This window comes from Malus domestica, chromosome 05 (genome assembly GCF_042453785.1).
Source record: "Malus domestica chromosome 05, GDT2T_hap1".
Lineage (NCBI taxonomy): Eukaryota > Viridiplantae > Streptophyta > Magnoliopsida > Rosales > Rosaceae > Malus > Malus domestica.
The window spans coordinates 21,552,783-21,559,093 of record NC_091665.1 but is presented as its reverse complement, the minus strand read 5'-3'; the positions used below and the strand labels follow the sequence as shown (position 1 = coordinate 21,559,093).

General features: G+C 32.4%; 2 long non-coding RNA genes across 3 annotated transcripts; one reads left to right on the top strand and one right to left on the bottom strand.

Moving 5' to 3' along the window:
- Window positions 1-1,392: 1,392 nt before the first annotated feature.
- On the bottom strand, window positions 1,393-2,201 carry LOC139196431 (uncharacterized). The gene is made up of 2 exons (XR_011581342.1): window positions 1,808-2,201; window positions 1,393-1,734 (listed from the first exon to the last, which is right to left on the bottom strand). It is a non-coding gene; the product is annotated as an uncharacterized lncRNA (long non-coding RNA).
- A 2,254-nt stretch (window positions 2,202-4,455) lies between these two features.
- LOC114824831 (uncharacterized) lies at window positions 4,456-6,082 on the top strand. 2 transcript variants are annotated; one of them, XR_011581341.1, is made up of 3 exons: window positions 4,456-4,764; window positions 5,104-5,280; window positions 5,459-6,082. It is a non-coding gene; the product is annotated as an uncharacterized lncRNA (long non-coding RNA). The 2 variants fall into 2 exon arrangements; XR_003773198.2 differs by having other exon boundaries at window positions 5,104-6,082.
- Window positions 6,083-6,311: the final 229 nt, after the last annotated feature.

The window sequence follows — 6,311 nt, the reverse complement described above, 5'->3', positions numbered from 1 at the left end:
ACTTAAGAGTTTATTCATACTTTTATTAAGTATAACATAAGATTTTGTGGTATCTACTAGTGTAAATATTTTAAATTGAAGATCGAATTGATTCATTGTATTCATATAGGGTCAAGGAGTGTAGCTGTAAAAAAATCATCAAAATCGGAGTTAAAATAACCGTTAAATCGTGATTTTTCGTTTATAATCGTCGAAAATTTTTGTCCCGTTACTTTATCTCTAAATGTTTATTTTTTTCAATTTTTGGCTTATGCGATCTCGAAGTATATACAAACATGTTTGATGGTTGGATCATTAAAACTAGTTTCGTAGAATAAGTATCTCATCAAAACAATAGATTCACTAATACTTAAGAGTTTATTCATACTTTCATTAAGTATAAGATAAGATTTTGTGGTATCCACTAGTGTAAATATTTTAAATTGAAGATTGAATTCATTCATTGTATTCATATAGGATAAAGGAGTGTAGCTATAAAAATAATCAAAATCGGAGTTAAAATAACCGTTAAATCGTGATTTTTCGTTTTATAACCATCGAAAAGTTTTGGTCGGTTTCTTAATCTATGAATGTTTTTTCTTTTTGCGATTTTTTGCTGATACGATCTAGAAGCATATACAAACAAGTTTGACGTATGGATCGTTGAAATTAGTTTTGTATAATTCGTATCCCATCAAGTTCAATGGTATATATATATATATATATATATATATATTTATTTATTTATTTATATTTATTAAGTAGATTTAAATCTCTTTTTTGTACGTATAATTGACCGGTACACGGAGTAGTACATCACGTGTCATTATAAAAATAGCGGGATATGTCATATGTGTGATAAAAAGTTAATAACTTAAAAAAAATAAAATTTCTCACCACTTTTATTAATTTTCATTTTTCCCTCTCTTTTTTGTTTCCTTTTCAGCTTTTCTTATAATTTTCATTTTTTTCCTCCTTTCTTTTTCTTCAAAGGGCAGTAGCCTACGCATCTTTCCCTCTCTTTTCTTATTTCCTTTTCAGCTTTTCTTATAATTTTCATTTTCTCTCCCTTTTTCTTCAAAGGGTGTGGCAAGAATGGAATGAAATTATGGAATCAATGGATGCATATTAATTAATAATTATTATAGTTTTTATAAAATTGAATTTAAAATTTAATATATATATATATAATTATTATAGTTAATATTTTGGGGGTATAATTATTATAGTATATATAATTATTATAATTATTATAGTTAACATATATATATATATTTATTATAGTTTTAAGGGTATAAAATTGTTAAATTAATATATATATATATATATATATATAATTATTATAGTAATTTTTTAGGGTTATAAAATTATAAAATTAATATTCTGCTTATAGTGTATCGTGTCATCCACATGTATACTCAAATCAACCCGTTATCTTAACATGTACTTATCGGGTTACTCGATAACGATCCAATTCGTTATCGTGTTAACCCAAACATCTGTTAATTTCGTATCATATCGTGTCGGATTGTGTCAGGAATTGTCAAGCCTACACACACAGCAAAGAAAGCCCAACCCAAAACAAGAGTTTGAGCCCAAAACAACAAAATAAAAAACAAAAACCTAGCAGCCTACTACCCTAGTCGCCGTCGGAGCATCTTGAACCAAGCAACCTCCAACCCGGCACCGGCCAACACCTTCAGAAGACGCCGGAGATCAAGCCACTCCAAGCCGCAAAATCGGAAAATAAGCAACCTTCAACATCCATAAGCAACCACAACAAAGATTGAAACCACCAAACAAAGGAAGCCAGTGGAAAAGTACATACCAGGCAACGGAGCCGAGAACGGCAAACACAAGGAAGGTGGTGGTGTGGTCACCTGAGCTGGAGCTCTACACACCCTCCAATAAAGTCGCAAAATGCTACGGAAAGAGGTGGTTGCAGATCGGGACAGTTGTAGAACTGAGGGATGAGAACTGGGAATTTCCGAGCTTGGGCTAGGAGTGGTTAAATCAAAGGCAAGGAGATTTGGGGAACGAAGAAAATTGGGCTGGAAAACATGGGGAAAAGCAGGCAGACAAAGACAGAAGGAAAGGAAAACAAGAAAGAAAATTGCCCAGGCTAGGGCCGGCAGCTAAACTAAGTCACCTCATGAATAGACCTGCAGTTTAAAGAAAAGAAAGCAGCGGCACAAGGCCCAACAACCTTCTCCATTTCTTCCAAACCTTCACAAAAATTAAGTCACCTCATGAATAGACCTGCAGTTTCTGACATGATACAGTGATACGACATCAAAATGACACGAAAATAACGGATTTTAGGTTAAGATGATAACTAATCGGATCATTATCGGGTGACCCGTTATGAACCCGTTAATAACGGGTTCTTAACAAGTATACACGCGGGTAACACATGGGTAACCTGTTTCGACCTGTTAAGAAAAAAATTATTTTGATAATTTTAAAGTTTAATTACTGAAATATTTATAATAAAATACAATAACCATATTAATATATACAATATATTCTATATTAAATATATAGTTTTGTATTATTATTCTATATAAGTTAAAAAAAAGTTTTAGTCATTATTTATTTTTATTATGAGAGTTCCTTATTATCATTACTAAAATAAATTTTACTTAACATGTTGTTGTCCAAAATTAAAATAAACTAGTATAGTATTTGTATAGGCAAGAATTAAGAAGACATACATACAAGTATGAAAAATATGAAAGAATATATAAACACTCGTGATTAATCGTTATTCCTCCACGAGTAGATAATGGTTACACTTACATTATTGTTTAGATTTTTTAAATCCTCCAAACCCTCATGAATAATGTTTTTTATTTGAGGGAAAAATTAATAAAATTAATAATAATTATTGTAGAAGTGTAAAAAATGTAAAAAAAAATATACAGTCACTCATAGTGACAAGCTTTGCAACTTTCATGAGGGGGTCAACCTCGAAATCCAACACTATAATCCATAAACCTTAAATTTATATTTAACCGTCAATTATTATTTACGCTTTATTCTTCTTACTAAATTTCATTTTTAAAATTTTCTTTTTTGAAAACATCATTATCTGGAGGATGTAAGAAGATGAACGGTTCAGATCTTTGATATCACGTTTCGATATTTATGATTAAATGAAATATGAGTTGATGTCATATAGTTTGTAGAAACTTTATAAACATCAAGCAATATTTTCACTAACCGTAAAACTTTGAATATAATATCAACGATCCAAACCATTCATCTTCCTGCATCCTCTAATAGATCATGTTTTCAAAAAAGAAAATTTGAAAAAAAATTAAATTTGATGAGAACAATAAAGCGTAAATGTAAACAACAATCAACGGTTAAATTTTGATCTATGATTTATATGATTATAGTGGCGAATTTTGAAGTTAAGCTCTTCATGAAAGTTGTAAAGCTTGTCATTACGAGCGTTTATATATATTTTTTACACTTCTACATTAATTAAAAAACTATTAAAGAATTTACTTAAATACGTTTTTATTTTTTGGATGTAACAATATGGTATGTATATACTTATTTAGTATTATGTTTTCATTTGATTATTTATTGGTTTAAAATATATTTTCCTTAACGGGTAATGGGTCGGGTCATATTACCTGTTAATATTATGGGGTCGATTTCAAGTTGGGTCATTTTACCCGTTTATTTTAACGGATGTTACACGACACGACCCGTTAAGATATCGGGTATGACACGATAATGACTCGAATAAGAAAAACACGACACAAATGTCAGGTCTACCCATGTATACATTGTAAAATCCTCCGTACATAACCAAATACAAAGTAAATGTAGCCCCATTTTGAGTGAACCAATATAAATGTTTGAATGGGTAGTACCAAGCTAGATCGCTCTCGGACTTTGACTTGCTCAAAGCCCTAGTTGACTTTCTAACAACACGTAACAAGGTTTATTTGCATGGACAAGAATTGTTTGTCCTCCCACTTCTGGTGCTCTTCCGTGCCCTTCTGTTTTGTGTGGTTATAGTTAAGTCACATCAACATTTTATATTATTTTTTTATAAAGATAATAAGATAAAAATAAATAGTAATATAAAATGTTGACATGACTTAACCGTGAGCACACAAACAGAAGGGCACCGAAAGTGGGAGGGCAGACAATCCATGTCCTATTTGCATATACCATTTGCCTACTAATTGTGGAAGCAAAATATCTATAAACAACATTACTCAGTACTACGGTCTGGTAGTATTTCTCTTTATTTAGAAGTGAGAGGTCTTAGGTTAGAATCTCGTGGATAATGAATTCGATACTAAATTAGGCTGTTCATTGTGTGACTTTGTCAAACTTCCTCCCTTTAATGTAAAAATATCGATGTACTTAAAAAAAAAAAAAAAAAAACCATTTACGCGTCTTGAAACGCTCTTTCTTCCCTTTATAGTTGAAAACATTTGCTTCATCTTTCTTAATTAACTTCTTTGACTCTTAATAGTAGGGCAAAATGTCCTCTTTCCTAGCTAACTTCTTTGACTTTTTCGTCCAACAGTAATTTTCTATCTCCTTCCTTTTTGTTCCGAAGCCATTCCCACCGCATGTGATTCTAAACAGGGCTGTTTGAACTGCTGCTCTACTTGCACATTCCAATGCCATTGCAGTGGTCTCGGTTGATGAATCGATCAATTACTGTTTAAATGGCATAATCTGAATCCAGTTCTAAGGGGCCTGACTGATAATTTACAGAGAGATTAAAATGTAAACGATGCCATCCAAATTCTTGTAAGTTCGTTGATTCTCTGGTACTTTCCTTAAACATGAGATTTTGCTTTTGATTATTTTCTCTTTATTGCAATATTACGTAAAATATTAATCCAACCTCAGTGATTTTTTACTAATTGAAGACTCAATTAAATTCTTTTACACTCAAAGTAATGAGAACCTTAAATATTTGAGGCAAAGAAAAATTGAAAGCTGAGATTTCATTGAACTTCTAAAGAAAATTGAAAATTTCTTAAGAACCGAGAGCGATTAATTATTTACAATTCCCTATTTTATATTTATCCTTTGTGTTTATGTTTTACCAATTTATACTGTGTAATATGTATATATTTATACCAGGTTCTCCTTGCTTCCATGTGTAAGAATGGTGGAAACTGAGAGCTCATTCTTGAAGAATGGAAGCATCTTGTTAGAGGATGTCATTGCTTTGTGATGGCAAATCAAGTCCTATTCGCACTTACTCCGCTGATGAGCTAGTCAAGGCAACCAACAATTTCGATCCTTCTTTCATTATAAGTGAGTATTCATCCTTTAAACTGTTCAGAGGTCTTCTAGATGACCGGTCAATAATCATTAACAAGTGTTTAAACTCAAAATATAACCATTTTTACTTATTTGGGCAATTTGGGTAAAATATGGCATTTGGAGGATTAATGTGCAAGAAAGCTAACTTGGAAATATATTTGGTTGCAAGTGGAGGGGTTTGACACTATAATATTGTTTCTCCCATTTATTTGGGTGGTGGAGGTTTGCCAAGAGAATTGTTTAATCAAGACAAGTGCATGCTTTTTCATGCAAGTGGATGGAAAGTCACCATGCATGCTTTCGGGCAAGAATATGTGAAAGAAGCCAAGTTGCTTTTTTTAAATGTTAGTTTATTACAAGTGGGAAAACATGTGCTAAAAACATGTGGTGGAGATACAATATTGTTTCTACATGCAAGTTGGCAAAAGCAATGCAAGCCACCCAAGTAAGGAAATGAAAGTTGCCCAAGCTTCTTTCGGGCAAGTACAAAACCTCAGCAAGAGGGTTTCCTCCATACCTCTATAAAAAGGAGCAGATGCACAAGGATTATGGACACTCAAAACAACCAATCAAAACTCTACTCAAATTAGCTCATCAACTTCCTTATAGACATTTATTTTTAGCCAAGCATCCTTTGCCTTTCTTGTTTATTAGCTCTGCTGCTCACTTGCGGTATCGATCTCATTTGTAGCTTTTATGTACTCATTTCCAGCCATATAAATTACAAGCAATCTGCAATTTTAGTCACTTTCCTCTGTCATTTATATTTCCAAGCAACCTTGTCATTTACATATTGTTCTATCTCTCCATATAAGTAAAGTCCTTATTTTTAAGGCAAACAAAGAACCTTAATTTGAGTAACTCCCACTCAATGGCACAATCTCTTGGTTCGAAGTCAAACTCAGGCGCAACCTCAATCATTCAAATCCCGTCTACTAACAGCATCTAGTAGTGGCACGCCCGCACCCCACCAATCTCGTATGTGAAGTAAATCCCCGGCATGCCCGCAAGACACCATGGCG